General features: G+C 44.9%; 1 protein-coding gene across 1 annotated transcript in view; it reads left to right on the top strand.

The window, feature by feature from the left end:
• The first annotated feature begins 701 nt into the window (after window positions 1-701).
• The window catches only part of LOC119394369 (keratin-associated protein 19-2), a 99066-nt gene continuing 78549 nt past the window's right edge, over window positions 702-21218 (top strand). Inside the window, exon 1 of the transcript XR_005184125.2 lies at window positions 702-807. The gene's annotated coding sequence lies outside the window, so the exon portion shown is untranslated. The remainder of the gene's footprint in view (window positions 808-21218) is intronic.

Raw genomic sequence — 21218 nt, 5'->3', positions numbered from 1 at the left:
ACCCTTGATAATTGTTTGCATCGCTCACTAAGGGAGCTTGCACAGCAACGCGCATAGCGGTGGCAACTCGTTAACTGACAGCTTTAGTTGGGCATCCCCAACAGCCCTGCGGACACAGGCTGCTGTTGGAAATGGCTGGCAGATAACTTCCGCAGAGCTGCTGCAGACGCCGAGCTAAAGCTGTATAATTAGTACCTACGAAAGCAGTACACTCACCGTTAACTGGCGCCCGTTGTTCCTGTCCGCAGCTCCAGGAATATTCCGTCCTCCAAGCGTCACCGCGTCACTTCGTGCACGGAGCCGGCGTCAACACCAACACCACCGAAGACGCGCATGAACAGACACACAACCCATTCCAATAGACGGGGAGACCGAAAGGAAAACAGAAGCGGCACGCCACCCCGGCGCCGTTGTGGCTCGTTGCCTCGCCGGCCTCGCCTCCGTCGTCGAGCCAGCGCGCCACAACGGCGCCAAAGGGCAAGCGCGCGATATGTATGGCGTATACGGCGGCGCCGCCAATCGAAACGCGCTTCAGGAGAGTCCCGTGACTCCAGTCGAATTGCGAACTCTCTTTCTCTGCCTGTACCTTCCAAAAGGGGTCAAATGGACACCCGAAGAGAGTCACGCGGCCGTGACCCTCTTTTGACTCTTTTTTTCTTAGAGTGTACAAATCAGATTTTTGCCATTCTTACATGATGTCCCAATGCAGGCTCTGTCGTGCAGGAATGCTTTCCGCATCGCTGTCGTAACTGGCAGACAAATCAAGTAAAGGAGCTCAAATGAAGGAGTTTAAGTAGCCAAAAAGAGGTAAGCAAACGCACGTTTCCATCATTTGACTATCTGCTTTCAATGTCCTTCGCCTATAAGAAGCAAACCAAGCGATTAGACATTTTATCTCGCTCCTTTGGTATAAATTGTGCCAAACGTCTTTTTTTTGCATGCTTATCCTCTATTTTCGACATCCTTTACATAGAAACAATTAATTCCGTCTTCATGGCGATGGTTCGTCGCAAGCGCATTGGCGTGTTTGTTTTCCTAGACCCTTGCAGATATTGTACGTTTATCTTTCCAGAAGAAATTATTCCCGGAACACTGAAAAACTGTCGTTACATTTTTAGTACTTTTAACATTTTAAGCCTGGTGATTGTAGAACGCCAGAAAACTATAAACAATTTCACTGCTTTCTCCTTTCGCTGAAATTTTGGACTGCTTTCGGGGGGGGGGGGGGGAGGTTAAGCAAGCCATGCTTCTTTCAAGTCAACCGTAAAATTTGACTTCCGCATCGCTCGATACGCGGGCAAACTTTACGAAACGATACGTGGGCGTCTGAGCTCGTGACTCTTATAAATGATGTATCACCGGGTGTTGGGGATGGAGATCGCTTAGGCTGTGTTCGCTATTATGGTAAGAAATTGTTTTGGTTTGGTGAAGATGCGATTCTAGTACGCAAGTTTACTGTATGCTGTCCCTGGTGCTCTTTGCTTGCTCCTGAACGACCACCGGTACCAACTTAAGCACATTGTTTCTGTATCACAAGGTTTACCTAAACATATCTCTGAGGACACGATGTACACCAGTCTTCAACTCAGGGGCCATTTTAACGCGGTAGCGTTAGAGAGCTCGTGTCGCAGAAATTCCGCTGTCGGCGTCGGCACCGTTGGTTGTGAGCGAAAAATCATCCGTGAGCGAAAAATCGAGAAAGTAGCAAATAAAATAAACGATAAAATCTTTGGTCCCAATGAGGATCGAACCCGGGCCGTTCGCGTGGCAAGCAGGTGTCTTACCACAAAGCCACGATGTTGCTTGCAGCTGCTTCGGACAAAAACACTACATAAATGTCATGTAGTGAAAGGAGTCTCGACGCATTTTGTTCGGCAGGTCTCACTACGAAAACGAGCCCATACGGTAGGCGCATTCGCGAGGCCATCAAACTACGTCGAAAAACGCCGGGATAGTGCAGCCATCGCCGCTAAAAACACACACGAACTTTCAAACAGCTCTAAAAATGGACAACTATGTCCATCTAGAGGAAAACATATCAAGCCAACGCAGCAAACGCTAGATAATGTGCTGCCATCTGTGAGGCATTGTGAGAAATATGTCTCGACTTTTCATGGCATCCGAGAGGGCCGGCACGCGGCGTATATCTTGGAGGCCATGCGACTCTTGCTTTAGATCGAAAGCCTGTAAAATTCGCGCGCGTGCGTGCGTGTGTGTGTGTAACAATACACATTAATAAGTATGCACTTAGTGGTTGAAGTGCGCACTAGGGGCCGGATTTCGCTATCGCGTTCAACTCTTAAAGGCGAAGCTTAAGGGTCCCCCAATTTTTTTCCTTACAATGTGCGTATCAATGATCACAAAAACTGAGTCAATTTAGTGGTGCGATGGTGCTGTTTTTATGGATACCTTATAAATGTAGTGAATACGTATCTAACTTGCGTCATTCGCAAGAAACCCCTTATCCATTGATTTTGCGCGCACTATCGATGACGCACTGTTGTGAAAATGGCATATGGTATCATGATAAATGGTAAATGGTATCATGACGTCATCACATGACATTGTCGATTGGTCATAGATGGGCCGATCGCGGAAGAACTGCGAAACCGCGTGAGATGCAGAAATGATTCGGGGGGGGGGGGGAGGGGAGGGGGGGCATCAATACAGTCAACTGCGAGGAGAAAAAAGAAGAAAAAGAAGACTTTCACCTTTGAGTCGTCTTAGTCGAAAGCATAAGAGATCGCGTGACTTCTTATAGTCATCAGACAACGAAATATAGTAATAGCAGCGGAGCTGTTCAGGGGCTGGGCCTGACGTCAGATGAGTGTCCGCGTCGCATGTCATGCTCCGGTTCCCAGATACGCCCGTACATTGCATAACTGCATCGGTTGGGGAAGAATCGGTAGCCGCACAGAAACGGCGAAGGGCGGTTTGAGCGTGAATAGGGCCTAAAGTGACTGTAGCAGGGGTGGGTGTGGCAAGGGCCGTCACACGTTTTTTTCCCATTCCTCTCTACCTCCTACAAATTACTTAACCACAGGCACCCACACAAAATCACAAAACATCACAGAAAATCACAAGGGAAACACAGGAGAACCGCAGTTCCGCTGTTTCTACAGATATCACAAAAACTATAACTAGGGCAAGTTTTTGTATGCTTTCCTTGGCAACGCATAAATAATTGAATTCCATTGCTGATGTGCCAGAGCTTTGTATATGCGTGTACTGCAGTGTGTAGATGCAGTGTGTACTAGATAGTGCTGGCAAGCTGTTAAAGAGTCACAGTTGTGCTGAAAGGGCGAGGTATTGAATGCGATAGCGACAAATTGGAATGCTATTAGAAGTAAGGCTAGCAGATAACTCTACTAGCGTTCACCGCGGCGTAACTCAACAAAACGACGGCCTAAGGAAACGCTCTTACGTGCCGGATGGTGCTATCGGCGGCGGTGGTTGGTTTCGTGATTTCATGGCACCAGTTGTATCCTTGCAGCTTTCTGGCTCGTCCTGCTCGCACAATCACTTCATTTGTTCTTCGCGCCTCTGCATATCGTTCACCCGCCATTGCTTCACGCAACCGTCTTTCTGGCTTGCATCGCCCGGACATGGTGCCCTTTATATGTCCGGGCCACATGGGAGGCTCCTTGTCAGGGCCGCCCTCGCTGACTTTTCACATGCGCAGGAGTAAATCGGTGGCAAGAACAATGGGCTGGTTGCTTTTGGTTGTCGCTACGTCACAATTTTAGATTTTGAACAGCTGAAAAATCTCTTTCCCTTTCTCATATTTACGAATTTCCCGACTTAACGAAACAGTTCAAGCACCACCATCACATCGTGAGATCGAGGTTCAACTGCATTCACACATACACACAGTTTACATATATATATATATATATATATATATATATATATATATATATATATATATATATATATATATATATATATATATATATATATATATATATGTTTGTGTGTGTGTGTGTGTGTGTGTGTGTGTGTGTGTGTGTGTGTGTGTGTTTGTGTGTGGTATGAGTTTTGCAGCGTGGGAAAATTGAGATACATAACGGACGGAGCTGTTCGCACTTTGATGCTTCCGACGATTAATTTCCATATTAATTTCGACCAGCTTTTCTTTATTGTGAGGTATGAAAAAAAAAGGATAAAACCTCGGCCCGCACCATAATAATATAGCAGGCAATGCCAATGAGAAAAGAAAAATGATCAGGGCAGAGCCAAGTTAAATTTTGAAGGGGAAGGAGAACGGGACCCCAATCCAGAATAGCGGACAAAAAAAAAACAAACTACTGTTCACGTTTACATTGCTTTCTTGCTGCTAACATGTGTCAGAGTTTAATCTTCGGTGCTGAATCTTGAAAGTGGTAGCTCTTCAGTCTTGTCTTCGTGGAATCTTCCTTGTCTTGTTTCCTATGGGGGCAGGCTGTTGATTTTTGGTTTAACTTCTCGTACTGATTAAGTGCTCTGTAAAGTAATGAAATTTTGATTACTGACCCCCCCCCCCCGCCAGCTATGGTTCATAAACGTGCACCTAAATCTAACCAGACAGGCGTTTTTGCATTGCACCCCCATCGAAATGTGGCCACCGGGCACACACGCCCTCGTGCTTAAAGGGGTCATGAAGCATCCCTTGGGCTTGTTGAAAAAACACATCCTGCGGAAAGCTGACACGGCTATGAACTGCTCAGCCAAATATTGCAGTCGTGCGCGCCGCGTAAAGGCTACAAGCGGAACGCGAAGTTGCCGTTTTCTCAGGCGCCCTCTTTTCAAACAGAGGCCGGTTCTCACTCTCGTCGGTGGGCGGGGCGTCTGTCGATTGACGTCGCGATCTGCATCGCCGCGTCGCAAAAGACATAGCATACTCATTGGCCGATAGCCGACGTAAATCGACAGCGGCGTTCGGATCAGATGCGCTTCTTGCCATGGGGTGCCGCCACTTGCCGGCGCCGCACTCCTCAGTACACGGTAGCCGCGCTCGCGCACGCGAATCACAGCGGGAGAGCGATCGCGTTTCATGACGCGCGCTGACGTAACTTCTTTCCCCCGTGCCATCCCTCCCGTGTAGCTTCCAGTGCGCTCGTCGGCACGAGAAAAGGGAGAAAGCGCTGAGAGCGTGCGCCCAAACACCGTAACTCCGCTCATTCTTGACGGATTCGAGAAATTTTTGCTGCAATCGATTCGGGAGGCAGAAAACTCCGATACTAAGGTCATTAGATCATTACTCGGAAAAGTGATTCGTGACCCCTTTAACAGCGCGACGGTGTAGTCGCTATGCGACCATGGGGTATTGATCTTTGTATCTCAAGGTGGCTGGCTTTCGGGGCGGGCAGCAAACACATCTTGAAGCCGTGCACAAGCATATGGATGAGGTATAAATAACAAGTGTTGCCACGGCAGTGTAAGAGTTAGTCGCGCTATAGTAATATCCTCATTTGGAAGGACATCAAGCGAAGTCAAATGCAACATGTAGATAACCCATAAGAATAATTTAGATTCTAGTGAATCAATAAAATTTCCTCAGTAGAACGTCTGAGGAAGGCATGTTTACGGGAGCGGGTCTCAAATTCACCTCAGTTAGCGAGCCGCAGTCATGAAATTTACACCCGCAACTGCCGGGACAGTGAAGAAGGTTGAAATGGGGCGGAGAGGGGGACGAAGCTGAACACAAAGTCACCTACACTGCCATTTGAAAGAACGCGTTTCCAACATATCATGCATGGATCATTTAAGAAAGGGATCTGGATTGAATTGAATTGAAGTTTCTTTCTCCTGAATTCTCACAGGAGCGTCAGCCTTCGAAAAACATATCGATACTGATCTCCAGAACGACTCAAATCTGGACGCCAATTCTCAAATGTAGGAATTTTGTTTCACGGTCATGTTTCAACACATGGTAATCCCATGGGCCTCCCGATAGAAAAATGCTTGATACCAGTCCCTTCTCTGCAGCTTACCCGAACACAGCGTTATTAATCGCAGTAGGTGAGTAAACAATGCGAGTACCATTTACAAAGTCACAAACATTTTATTCCTTGTGAAGCTGCGGGCCGCGGGCCACGTGTTTGAGACCCCTGGTTTACGCAGTGTTACATGATTCTATCTCTGAAGCTGCAGAAATAGAAGATACGCATGTCACATAATCAAGCAGATTGCCAGTTCAAGAATTTGCCCAGAGGCACACTGTGTGTTTGAGCAAATTTGTAATACCCCAGCAATTATTGTTTTAAAGAAATAGTGCACGACAAACTTCGCTATTGCCTAACCGAGGCAGGCGAAGCTCTGAAGTCGCAACTATGTATATACGGCCCCTGCCGGCGGCATGTTATCTTTTCGTCCACCTGACTATCTTCAGATATACGTCACAATTACTGTAAATAACATCCGCTATACTTTCCTTGGCTTTCTTGTCTGTTAGTTGTAATTAACGTTTCGTCTAGCAAAGAAAAACAAGCCCTTAAAGGGCCCCTCACCAGCCTTTCAAAATACAGAAAACGAGCGCAGTATTCTCTCCTGGCGTTTCTCGTCTTCCTGGCGCACTTCGTGACGTAGAACAGTGATTCCCGTGACGTTCTATATAGTACATACTCTCGAGTGGTCCGTATGTGCGAAATATCAGATGTGAATTGTCCCCTGCACTGCTCTGCCATGCAGCCGCCCGTCCGTTCTTCCTTGCCTCGCATGACTATCGTGCGCGATCAACTGATTTCACTTCATTTTCTGTGTTTGCGACTGCGCAAACGGAGATAGCAGCATGTAGCCGACAAGCGCGAAATCTTCATAGGGGCATCGCTTGGTGCTGCCGTGGTACATGTGATTTAAGAAAATAAGCGGCGATGAGGAGATATCGCCTGTATGAAGGGTAGCGAAGGCGAAGAGGAAACCACCCCCTCGTCTTTGAACGCGGGTTGATGAGGGGCCCTTTAAAATTTCCCTTCTTTCATTCAACTATATACTTTCAGCTTTAACATATCCGCGGGATAAAATAAGTTGTAAGGTTGTTCCAGTTAATTCACTTCTTGGAAGCTTTTTCTTCCAAAAACGACACGAGAACGCAACTGCTATTTGTTTTTCATATTTCGGTGAAAAGGGCGCCTGGCTTGGTAAGCGATGTTCTACTCCTCAATAAGCAATGATCCTCATTTGCCGTAATGGCGTTTTTCGATGTAAGTCTAAAAGCCTGAACATGTCCAGGAATTCGGGACATCGACAACTAGCGCCATCTGTTGCGTTGGCTGCTGAGTGGCAGCGTCACTCAATGGGAACCGACCTTTAAACATTTATTGTAGTGTAACGCTTCAATATACGCTTAAATCACTTCGTCCATACAATATGGGAGTCATTATGCCACAGTGCGAGAAGTTTTGCTTTATTCCCATTAACTTCCTGGGTTCGAGAGCCACTTTTATGTGCTATGTGAAACTCCATAGGAGATAATTTAAAAATTTATATAAAAACAATGCGCCCTCACCTGCTTAAATCACTGAAGGGACCCAATCTCGATGAGTCAATATTCGTACCTGTGAAGTTTAGTGGATGTCGGCGAAGTTTCTGAGGTTCGACGGGAACTTTTGTCTGAGGTGCATTGCAGCGAAACCACCTTATAGGGGTGCATACGCTTCATAGTGTTTACGGTTGCCTTAAAACAGGTGAAAATGTCAGTGTTTTTATATAAGCTTGTTTTTCTTGAAGCTGCTAAAGATATGGAGGGTATGAATACTGTGGAGGTCTTAAGTTGTTAATTAGCAATGAGAAGTCTTACGTTAATTAGAGCAGATGGTCAAAAATGAGAATAGCTCCTCGTAATTCAAAGTAGGTAAGAATTGACAAGATATATTGATACGAATACGAATTTTGCTCCACTGGGTGTAAGTAATCAAGGGTACTAATGAATTTACTAAAAAATAAATTAAAAATTAAATTAAATTAAATTTAAAAAATTAAAGCTTATTGGTGAAGGCGGTTAGTATAGAAGGACATGTATATTATATATATATTAGATATAGTATTGCAATGCATGCCATTAATATTACATGGCTGTCGCATGCAAGTAACTAGCAGTAGATACTGTTATAGCTAATTAGTAACCAAAGGTGTAAGAGATAGGGTAATTGTACTCTGTCATTATTAATACTTACACTTTGAGGTAAATAGAAAAGGGGTAATACGAATCAACTAATCGGAGGATTGCGTTGTAATGTATCACATGGAAGTGGAGACGAAGGGGATCAAAGATATAAGAATCTTAGGTTGCTAATTAGTGATTAGGGGTCTTTCAGCTTAATTACTATGGAAAATCAACAGAGTTGACAATGACCCCCAAGAATTCACACTGAGTGAGATTTACTCAGCAACATTATGCACATTTGCACCCTGACCACATAAGTAATCACTTGTAATGAATTCACCAATTTTAAGGTTATAATAGAAGTCTTTCAGTATAGAAGGATATGTACATGCTAAATATGGGTATTCAACGTATGAAATTACCATCCGAGATAGATAGTAACAACATGCAATTATCTTTAGTGATAGTTATCGATAATTAGTAATCAGGGATAATTTGGGGAAAATCTATGGAACCTAGCAATTAAAGCTATCAAATAAAAGATATGCCAAAGATGACGATTATAGTTATTAGTGATCGTTGTAGGCAGTTGCCAAGTGGGTATATGGTCAATAAATTAATAGGTCGACAACATAGTAATGCATCAAATGAAAGCATATAGGAAGAGGAGAATACATTTGGAATGTTTGCTAATTGGCATTTAGGGGCTCTGCAGCGTAATTAATATTAATATTTTTTTACAGCAGGGTTATGTCCACGCTTTGTACTACTCGCGAGGTAGACAAACACAATCATCATTATGCCGGCGCACTAAGCATAGCTCTGCCTAGTTAAGCCATGTTAATCATAGCCAATTGTAATTAAGTTTTGTTGAGCACGATGAAACTAATTAGCCAAGCATAATACAGCCAGTAGGCTAATTAGCCCTAATTAAGCCGAGTTGAGATTCTAGTCTGCGTAGTCATCCGAGCTCGGCAAGAGATGCCGAGAGATACCGATATCGGTATCGCTCGGCACCGATATATCGGTATCGTTCATCATAATATATATATATATATATATATATATATATATAATATATTATAATATTAAATATATATATATATATTATATTATATATATATATAGGAGAAGATATATATAGATATTAGATATAGATATATTATTATGAATGGGCCTAATTAGTAGTAATTACGTTAATTAACTCATTGGGTCTAGACTGACTTGGCTGTGAAGCTCGCTCGGAGAGGAAGCCTCGAGTATGGTAGATTATACTATTAAGCTCGATTAGCGTAGTTAGCTGATTAATTACATAATTAATTCTAGCTTGACTAGGGATGCAAGTTAAGCTAGACCAAGTTCCAAGTGTGGCAAATAGACCTATTACGCTAAGGTTATTCCAATTAATCTGATTAGCTAATTAACTCTTTGGTGTTGTGACTGCCGAGCGATACCCAATCGACCCGATCAACGCCTAGTCTATACTCGGATTACCAATGTGACCCCGTGAACACTTCGTGCATCGGCGTGTGAATGCACGTGTGTCCAGTCAAGCCAAGACCAGCCAAGTGCCGACCAGCTCTGCTCTAGCCCAGGTTTACGCGACTCAGTGCAAGCTGCGCAAATTTTTAAAATTAGGTCAGCTAAGCAGAATTCACGGTAAGAGTATCTTACTAATGTTGATCTACATTCGCACCTTGGTACACAGTGCATTACTAATGAATGGTGACAATGAATTCAAAATATGTTCAATTTAGGGGTGAAAGCTGTCAGTGTAGGACATCAGTAAAATAGATAGATAATATCTAATCTATGCAGCTATATATCTCAATCTATGCAGTTACAGTACAATGGTGGGAAGTAGTAGAACATCAATGATTATTAGCAGTCATAAATATCATTAATTCGTAATCAATTATAATTATTCGTTTACTATAGATACCATCTATCACCGACAAGTGTCAAGAGAAACTTTTACGAGAGATGACGATTTAAAGGAGTACTGCGTTGAACACGGCGCGAAAATTGGACGAAGGCTTAGGAAAAACACCAACACAAGCGCTCGCACATTGATGAGTTATGCAAAACACTGGGTGAAGAAGAGCCTGGTGTAAGAGAAACAATTGCAGAAGGGTGTCTTCAAGGGCCAGTTTACTGCACTCAAAACCGCGCGAAAGCGGCACGAAGGCTAACGAACAAAAGAACAGCGCTTCTGTTGTTTGTTCCTAAGCCTTCGCCCCGTTTTTTCGCTGTTTGAAACGCAGTAACATGTACCAACTGACCCTTCAAGACACCCTTCTGCAATTTAAAGGAGTTATTAAATCTACTGATAGTTTAAGAAATTAATACTTAAGTGCAGATATATGATAAAAATAAATTGAGGCATATGATTGCAAAGCATCAGATGATAGTCTAAAGAGAGAGGGTGAATGCATTGCGAGATTCTTGCTAATGAACCTTTTCAAGCAATCCCAGAAAGCCCCGCGGGAGCATGGCGCACTATGGGAAAAGTTTGTACATCGAGCGAGGCCGGCCGTTCGGTCGCCCGCGGCTCGTTGGTGCCGTGGGAGCACGAAACGAAAGGAACGTACACGTCGTGGCTTGTTGAATATTCTTACATCGTAAAAGACTACAATTATCCAAACGCATCTGCCTGTATAACTACGCATGAAATGTGAAAGGAATAACACAGTCAGTGTAGGTATTGCCGAGCGTATGTATATCGGACGTAGCAGTTAATTGATATGTGCGTTATCGCGTGCCGATGCCGTCACGACGTTCGTTTGTCTATATGTGAACGGAACACCGAATTCATGTTTAGTATATGAATACTTGGAAGGTACTAATGCGAATGTATCCTATTGAAATGCCATAGAATTTTCCTGCCTCAGCATTTTGTGTCATGAACACTTTTGCGCTTGCTCACTGCGTTTAGTCGTTATGGCGTATTTTAACGATAATTTCAGTGTTAGAGACTCATCTTGCGCACGACTACACATATCTGCGGCATGCATTCACCTGCGAGCAAACACGTGAAAGTACAACCAGCGTTTCTAAAATGCAACAACTGCAGTTAGTATCAACGAAGGGCGCTAGAATCTTATCGTTTGTTATATACATGTATATGCGGTGCGAGCGACGCGCACGCGGTCTAACCAGTCTCTCGAGTACTCTGTAATATCACAACCTCACCTTGCGCTCGTCGACAGTGCCGATGGACGTTGATTCCAAGTGGATGCGCGAATTGTATAGACCGCTCCTGGACTTCATCTAGGAAGCCACGTTGTATCGTTTTATTTAATTTTTGCTGCTGGGCTGGGGTCTCAAACGTGACTCGCACGTGACTGACTTCGTCCCATCCTTTTATCGGTCATCTCTAGAACGGACGAAGCCTCAAAGGGGTCAAGAGGAAACTGCGCACAAGCAAAAACCGGACGTATGCACTAAGGGATGAGGAAGGCAAAGTCACTGTCAATATGGATAGGAATGTTAAAATAGCTGAGGAGCTTTACAAATATCTGTACAGTTGCCAGGAGAACGAGGACGATAACGTAAGAAGTATATTAGTAGGCCAGAGGAATCGGACAACCCACCAGTAATGACATGGGAAGTAAAGAAATCCTTAGAGGCAATTGCCGCTGGTTAGGATCAGGTAACATCAGATCTGTTGAAAGACGGGGGACATATTGATTTAGAAAAACTGGCCACCATGTATAGAAAGTGTCTCTTGACGACGAAGGTACGAGAATCTTGGAATAATATTAAAATCACCTTAATTCACATCAAAGACGACGTCAAGGGCTTGAAATATTACATGCCGATCTGCTTACTGTCCATTGTTTACAAGCGATTTAAAAATATAGCAAGATTCCGTACAGGCTACTCGACAATAAACACATTCACACGATCAAGTGATAGACAAAATCGCGGAATATAACCAACCCCGATATATAGCCGTCAGAGATTACGAGAAGGTATTTGATTCGGTCGAGATGGCAGCAGTCATTCAGGCACAACGGAATCAGGGCGTCAACGAACCGTATATAAAAATACTGGAAGAAATCTTAGATTTAGTTGCACGTTAAAGAACCCTAAGTGGTCAATAATTCTGCAGCACTCCAATACGGCATCCCACATAATCATATCGTTGTTTTGGGACATTAAACGCCACTAGTACTACTACTACTAATAACAATAATAACAATTATTATTATTATTATTATTATTATTATTATTATTATTATTAAATGCGAAGCATTTCTTAGCGAACCTTTGGCACTTTGAGCGTTTCTATCTACGTATCTATCCATCTATCTATCTATCTATCTAGCCGCCTACGTCTGGGTGCTCTCATGATCGCCTCCTTAACTTGGTGTAGCCCAAAATTGGCATGGGAGGGTAAGAGGATTTGACGAATATGATTGTAGGGTCATGACATGAATAACGTAAAAATCCTGTCGCGTACGTCGTCAAACCCTTTCCACTAGACACGTGTGGCACATACCCGTTTACCACGGGCAGCAGTGTACGGGTATGTGCCACAGGTGATTGGCAGTTTGTGTCTACCCAGGAACGGCGAACTGACATTGGTAACCTAAATTCTAGAGCGTTAAGAAAAACGAACATTGGGAGCGCTGACTCGACGGATGGAAAGAATGAAAATTAGGACCCCAGCAGGAATCGAACCCAAGCATTCTGCGTGCGAATCAGGTATTCTACCACTGAGCCCCGCCAAATCTATAAACTGCTTTGGAAAAACAGCCTACGCAGGCGTAATAGCGGTGCAACGTCAATTGTGGTTGTTGTGCTTGCTATCTAATTTTACAAGAAAGCAATAAACACTACATGATACTCCTACGATCTGTACTCCTACGATACAGGTATCCTATCAGATTAACGTCTGTGGTTCCAGTGTTGGCTCCGCTTTTAGAGCAGTCTAATAAACATTACATTTGTATTCCTATGATTCAGCAAGCTATATTGAATCATTGCTCGACTGCGGAGGAATATATTAACGAAAGTTACGTATGATATTCACATCATCGCACCGTAAAGTGCACTTTTCGATAATACTGGTGTACGTCGTTACGTCAGACCATAAGTATATCCTTCAAACGTCAGTGTTGTCAACGTGCCTAGTAAGCCCCACGGTGTGCACACGACTACTACACTTACAAAAACACGTCCATCCAACTTGTAACGCTTGGCTCAAAGCAAAAAAAAAATGCAGCTTGGAACTACTCGCTCACTGCTTCGCATGAAACCGATTCCCAAATGCGTGGGATCTGCCGAATTTGTATATTATTATTATATTATTATTATTATTATTATTATTATTATTATTAGTAGTAGTAGTAGTAGTAGTAGTAGTAGTAGTAGTAGTAGTAGTAGTAGTATTACTAAGGCGTGAAACTGGTAGAGTGTTGGTTTATGTAAATTGAATTACCACAAATGAAAGCTTGAAGCATTTATATTCAACCTGTTTTATTGTTTTCCTCCACGGTGCATCGGTTTAAACCGCACTCGTATAAGCGTCTAGTCGGGTTGTGGATATCACCACTTGCAATCTCACTGCAAAAAAATATATATACAGAGACTAGGAGGAGCCATTTCTTTACTTGTACACCGCCAGAATACAGACACCGCCAAAATACGGACACACTGCGCTGTAGATTTTCGGATGCGACAGCAGCCCCAGAAGATGGCCTAGCGAATAAAGCAAGCAAGACTAGAGGAATATCATAGCCTTCTCCCTTTATATCTCGATTTTTTAAATGCGAATGCATTTCTTAGTCGGGCTATGTGAGGCGTCCGGCGTTGTCCGCGCGCCTCTCCGCTCTCACACCCCTCCCATAGCAACAGCTGCGGGCGCGCGCGCTTATCCTCGCCCCTAGCAACCGGAGCAGGGGGTGCGGGCGGAGTAGCGGAGACTGAGTGGAGAGGAGGAGCGCGCTCGCATCGCGGGAGCTCCCGCGTGTGTGGAGAGAGTGTAGGAGAGGGTAGGTGCAGTGCTTCGCCGCTCCTCTCGCCGTTCGCTCTCTCTCCTCCCTGCGCCACCGCCTCAATGGAGGGCGTTTGAAACGCGTTTGTAGCGTTTGTGCTGCCTTGGCACAGCCTGAAAACAGCGCGTTCTAAACGCGTTTGTGCTGCATTAAAGGCGGGGGCAACATCCCGGAGGTGATTACGAACGCACGTAGGAAGCGTTCGTTGAAAGAGGCGCCCAAAAGGGATACACTTGAGCGCGTCGATGTGTCCAGCTTTACGCCATTATAATTACTACGCCGTGTACTCTCGGCGCAAGAAATGCATTCGCATTTCTTCACGATTCCCTTCGGGGAGGTGTTTATCCTACGGCAAGAGCATGCGTATTCCGAAGTATCCATGTGCGCATTCACATGGATACTTCCGAATTATTGATAGGCAGATGCTTGTGATGGAGCATGCAGAATATTAATTTAGGCAGAACTCTGTGCGTGACACTCCCGCATTAATGATGACGCGTGTGTAAGAGGTTGTTTTTCATGCTTTATTTTTGTTGCCCCCAAGCGGCCTACGTAAACAATATTAATTTAAGGGTCTTTACGTGCCATAACCCCATTGTCATTATCGCCAAGCCGCAGTGGGAGATTCTGTGATAGCTTTAAACACCCGGGGGTCTAGAAAGTGCATCTAACAGACCTAAGTAAGCATGTGTTCTTGCATTTCGTCCCCGCCAGAATACGACCGCCGTGGCAGGGAATAGAACACGCGACCTCGCTACTCAGCAGCGCCACACTTTATCAGCCAATTGCTTCCACGGCGTTGGCGGCGTCAACAAAAATTAATCTCGTGATGGCATCACGATGGGACGTTATTATGACGTCACACATTCCCAAAATCACGTAATTATGACGGCATGATGACGTCACATAACGTGACTTCATCACATGACATTGTCGCATTGCACTGCCTCTGTGATCGGTTGGCCAATCACGGAGGCAGTGCAAAACCACGTTAGGTGCGGAAAGCTTTTGCACGAGGGTGGGGCAGAACAGACACATCGAATGACGACAAGAAGAAAACTTTCACCTTCGAGTCGTCTTAGTCTAATGCATAAGGGGCCCAGTGCGTTTTTTTTTTATACGAATGATCGGCCTTAGTCTACGAGAAGTACTTCTCGCAAACGTAGTCACGAGGCGTGCGCTTTCGATCTTTCCTTGGTATGGCACGAGCCCACGCTTCCAAGCTCACCGGGTCACTAGGAGCTTTGAAAATCACAAGCCATACAACACTGCACTCTTAATTAATGATATTACTTAGCACCCTCTAGTGTTTATTGGCATTACTGTACGATTGAGACGATGGCAATGAGTGATGCGAGGAAACCGAAGAATTTCATCACGTAAGATTTCTGACAAATTCGGTCCGTCACTTAGCAGGCGAATATCGTGTCTACTAAGTATGAAAATAATCAAAAAGTAGGCCATGCCTTTAAGAGGGGGGTCACACTTTCTGCGAGATGTGAGTCGCGCACTGCAACACACTGATTTCAGCGTCATCGACTGCAGCACGTGGCTTCAGTTAAGCTCCCATTGCGAGAAGCTCAATGCGGCCACTCTAGAAGCGCCACGAACCAACACAGAAAAAAAGTGGGCTCATCACGTAAGAAAAACAGAGCATGTAGTACATTGCCTACGGTACGTAATGAAATGCAGGGAAAGAACTCCGCTTGCAGACTTGCAGACCATCGCCGTGGTATAGGTAAGGCCTGCGTTAGTAATATCCGGGATTTAACGTCCCAAAACCACGATATGATTATGAGAGACGCCGTAGTGGAGTGCTCCGGAATACTTGACCATCCGGTGTTCTTTAACATGCACGCACTAACATCGCACAGTACACGGGCCCCTAGCATTTTGCATTCATCGAAATGCGACCGCCGCGGCCAGGATCGAACTCGCGACCTTCCGGTTAGCAGCCGAGCACCATATTTACTGCTCCACCGAGGCGGACAAGGTCTGCGTTGACAGCAATATTTACCTTCTGGCAGCACGGTAACAGGGCAGTTCAATGCCTTGCAACTGTTATAATAGTGGGTACACCCCGCTATTGTAAGTGTTGCACACACACTAGCGATGTGTGTATGTGTGCTTCTTTTCGTTTTCTGTCCCCTCTCGGCGCGCTTTTTCACGCTCAACAGTGAACTAATTGACTAAAAAAAAAATAAAGATATTCGTGGAAGGTTGCTCAGCTTGCCTTTAACAACTTTCAGTGTAACTATTTGAGAAACATCGCCTCGTGAGGTGCTACGTTGTCTATCGGTAAACAAAGGCACGACACAGAGAATAAACATAAAACGGCTTTTCGAGCACCTTCCACGTCACTTGCGCACATAAGCAAAAGATTTCAACTCGTAGTAAAAATATTAAATGGGCCCTGACGAGAGACTTTTTAACGAACTTTACCATGTAAAAATAGAAACAAGCTATTTTGTCCAGAATAAAACTGGCCGCAAGAACCGGGTTTCAAGCCGCGACCTCCTGCAATTCTACAGACCAGCATAATATAATAATAATAATTGTTGGGGTTTTGCGTCCCAAAACCCCGATATGATTCTGAGAGACGCCGTAGTGGAGGGCTCCGGAAATTTCGACCACCTGGGGTTCTTTAACATACACCTAAATCTAAGTACACGGGCCTCTTGCGTTTTCGTCTCCATTGAAAATATGGCCGCCGCGGCCGGTATTCGATCCCGCGACCAGCGGGTCAGCAGTCGAGCACCTTATTCACTAGGCCACCCTGAAGGGTTGCAGATCAGCATAGGCAGTCAAACAAGAAGGCGGGTTTCACGATACCTTATATCAGTCTAATCTGTTTCAGCCCTCTTTCACCAACACTTAGCGGAGAGGAAAACGCGGCCTGGGTAGCATGTCATGAGCATAATGAAGTCGGTGCTTTCCGGCGTCTTTAGTTATCCACTAAAACGTGTTCTTGGGCTAGTTGGTGCATGGTCTGACAAAAATTTGGAGGCACAAAGGAACGAGGACAAGAAATGACAGGAGTGGTGCCAAACTAAAAACTGTTTTATTGGAAAGAACATTGCATTCCAGGTAGCTTCACGCGCATGGGCGAGTCGCATTGACAATCACGGTAACAGAATGACAACCTACTTTGAGTTATCAAGACTTGTCTAAAAAGTGCAATTCGTTGCGATGTAAATTCAAGGAAGGCACACTAACACATTGGGCACTCTTCTCATTTATGCAAAAAGCCTCCAACAATTCTCTGGCCACCTGGTTTCGAATTTTCCCAAACACCGTGGTTTCGAAAAACCGGGGCGCGCATGCGCAGGACTTGCAGTGCGAAGGCAAGTGTAAACCAGATACATTGTTAAGGGAGGCTTCATGTTCCATTAATCGGATATTTAAACATCGACCAGTGTGGCCGATGTATGTCCTACCACAGCTGAGGGGTATTTCGTAAACCACCCCAACTACGCATGGGCAATACGGTTTTACATGCTGTATGTCACAAGCGGCCTTATTGTTTTTCTCAGACACACGGACGCATAGCCGCGAGAGCTTGTTAGGGGCGCTGTTGAAACTAAGGTGACTATTAAAATGATTCTTTTTAAAAAGATCATTGAACAATATTGTGCTTGCAAAGGTATTGCTGCTTTACCTCTGCTGGTAATTGAGCTTTAAAGAAAAATGTCTGTGGGCAGCGAATATAACACGGCAAGACGTCTTGTAAAAGCGCAAAATATTAAATTCATAAAGTGAGGCCAACTGAAATTAGGGACGGCAAGCGTCTGCCTGCACATTTTGAAACCCGCGATCGTCATCACCACCTCACAAGCTTGTATTGTATTCTGGAATTTAGCTTTTTTCACACTACAAAAACAGCAGCGCTAAAGGACGTTCTTGCTTTAGAACTTTTAAGAAACCCGTGGGAGCCAACAACAATATAATCGGACGAAATATATTGAAGAGGCAGGGGATGCGAAGAAGGGCAGCACGCTCTTTCGCGAGTTCGTCGTTATCAAGCGCAGCCAAGCGACATGTAAGCCTCCTTTCATTGCAACAGAACTGCTGATTCACGGTCGAGCAGCCCAACCGGCCGCTCGTTGCATGCGCTGCGGTTATCAGTCGTCGATTTAGGTTCGCGCTCGCTGCTTGTAGCGAATATCGTCGTCGTGCTTCTTTTTTTATGTATTGTGGTTTTCTCGATTCGCGCGACTACGGCAAGCGTCATCGCGCGAATTTTGAACGTTGAAGGTCCGTACGCCACGTGGTGTGAAAAAAGGTGAACTAAAAGCGATGTCCCGAATTCCTGGGTATGATGCAGTGTGTGTAAAATGATAACAAGCTACAGGTTGCCTATTTCTATTATTGGAGCTTTTTGACCGGCACGTTTGCTGCTCCCAAATGAAGGTTGTTTATGCCGCACCTTCCAAATATTGCGTAATTAAACGAACAGGAGTCATAGGAAAAGTTCACAATTGCTATTTGGTGCATAAAATTAGGGATCTCGTGGTGTTGGAGAATTACCAAAGATCAATGTGCCCATGGGCACTGGGGACCCACGATTAAACGACAAGTGAAGAAGCGCAAGCTGGTGTGGGTTGTGTTTGTTTCGAGCCTAGAACAGACTGTGAAATATGCATGGGCGCATCGTTTCCTGGGCGTCGTAATGGATAGAAGTGTTCCGTGCCCTTGATCCGACGTGGGGTCCGGGCAGGTAAGTGTGGTCGAGTGTAAATTTGCGCTCTCTGTCCCATGGCGGAAAAAAATTTAGGGGTGGGGGGGGGCACTGGCCCGGTGTGCCACCCCCTGGCTACGCCACTGCGCTCAACCCACGAAGCAACTAGAGTAGTTTCGATCCCCTTACGTAGGTGCGGTAAGACAAATTTATTTGCTGGCCCAGAATATTACACGCAATTTTTCGTCGTCTCCTAGCTTCCAAAGGGGCCAGCTACATAAACTTGATCCTTCGCTGAAGCTACAGCTATCATCGCGAATTTCCCCCTACGATGTGACGCTGTTATGCCACCTATGTATTGGTGTTGCATTCACGAAGGCGTACTCGTTTCGCATCGGTATGGCGGACATGCGACTCCTGCGGAACGGAAGAGACAACTGAGCACGTCCTATGCAGCTGCGCTCGCCATAACACCCAGAGAAGCCCGCTCCGTATGCTTTTAGACCAACTGGACTCGAGACCATTTTCTGTAAACAAGATCCTAGGACCGTGGACGTGTGCGACGAGGGTGCGGAAGGCAACGAAAGCGCTACTGAAATATCTAAAGTCAACAGATCTGTGCGACCGCCTGTAGTCTGGATGTGCTCCCCAAGTGTGGCTGTGACTCTGCCCAACCCTCTCTTTTCTTCTGTATCTCTTTTGGTTCCTTTATTCCTTTCCCCAGTGCAGTATAGCAAACCGGACTTGCGGCTCGTTAACCACCTTGCCTTTCCTTGCTTCTCTATCTCTCTCTCGAGAAGGGCAAAGCAAAATTATTTTTGTGTTAAGATTCGGCTACGCAAATCCATGAACAGAAAATTGGTGGCTAAAGTGAACAAATATCTGCATTCCAAAGGAATAGACGCGTGGAGATGAAAATATCAAGAAATTTCGCAACAAAGTGCAAGATATTGAAAGTTTACAGTACCCACGGATTCCAACACGACATCAGATTTTTTAGTATAACCATTGGTGCGCGCAATTACTCGAGATAACCACGTCATGTCGCGGCGAATCTGGTCTCTAAAGATAATGTTGCTTCTTATCTACGCGTTCGAGTCTAAATTACGCCGATATGACCCGCACTGAAGACGGTGGGAACGAAAGAATGCGCGTTACTTAGCTCTAAGTTGTCCTGTTTAAATCCGTGGGTATTGTACATGGACAACCAGGAGCCATGGAAAGAAAGGTGAGACACGGTAAATTGTATGCGAGTAACTCAAACAAAAACAAGACGATGAAGATTTACAAACACGGCCAGAAAGAAATCAGAAGGAAAAAAATCTACGTGATAACGTAAAGTTTCGCATGCCTAGTTATTTATTTCCCGAGTTGGTTGCCAAGGTGAAAAATGCCGAGCAAACATTTGCAACAGGTTAAGACGCACGCCTTATGCCACAATATCCCAGTAACTACTCCGCACATTTAGCAGAACACCAGTATATAACCACCCAACGAGACCCGTTGAAAATGTGGACCTTACAGAAATGAAGGGGTTCAACGCGAATGTATGTATCGAATGGCCATAAATCCAGTTAAGCAAGATCAGTTTTAACGGTGAAAAGAGAGAAAAAAAGAAAAAAAAGCCGTGTAAACCAGCCACCGTAATAAGGACGCCGTACACAACATTATTCCTACGCATTTATGTGTACTTATATGTTCAGTGGATTTGTGTTGTTATAAATTGGCTGTTGCAACTTCGCGTTGTGCCCCTTCTGGTGGCAATTGCCAGCTTGCTCTCTCCCTCTTTTCTCTGTGTCCTTGTGCTTGTATGTATGCAAACCAAATAAATAAAAAAATAAATTCTTTTCATTATAGTTCATTTTTTGATTCCGCACTTTTCCAAGCCTCCCATTGTATCCTTCCCGTCGACTGCTTTTGTAGTAGTTTTCGGGTGCTATTCGACACGCGTGGGTGCGCAAGTTATTCTTCGCGAGCGTCGGCCTTCTCGTTTGTTCGACGGACGTGTGCGGCATCGTCAAGTTTCGCGTTTCCACTCTTCCACGTTGATGGCCTTGGCACGTGGAGGCTTCTTGCCTTTACGACCCCCCCCCCCCCCCATCCCTCCCCCCACACAGAGTAGCTAAACCGAACTTTTGCGAATACGTGGTGGAGGCGCTAACGTATACGTGCCCAACCTCAACGGCTGCTTCAGATGCACGCGTTTTAGTCAAGTTTGTTTGTTGCTCCCCCGTATTGTGGGGCACACGCTCTCGAATTACAGTTGTTGCCTACGAAATTTCAACGCGTGCTTATCCGCCTTTTGCTTTCAGTTTACAATTCCTGATTTCTTTTACATTCATTACTTTACGACTATTTCTTGCTTTTTTCGGCCCCATCGACACCATTCATGCAGTATATATTTAACTATTTGTGAAGCCCTAAAGCTATAAAATGGGTCTTTTCCTTACAGGCT

Source organism: Rhipicephalus sanguineus, chromosome 1 (assembly GCF_013339695.2).
Source record: "Rhipicephalus sanguineus isolate Rsan-2018 chromosome 1, BIME_Rsan_1.4, whole genome shotgun sequence".
Classification (NCBI taxonomy): Eukaryota; Metazoa; Arthropoda; class Arachnida; order Ixodida; family Ixodidae; genus Rhipicephalus; species Rhipicephalus sanguineus.
Note: the sequence above shows the minus strand (reverse complement) of the source record. Positions and strands in the feature narration are given on the sequence as shown.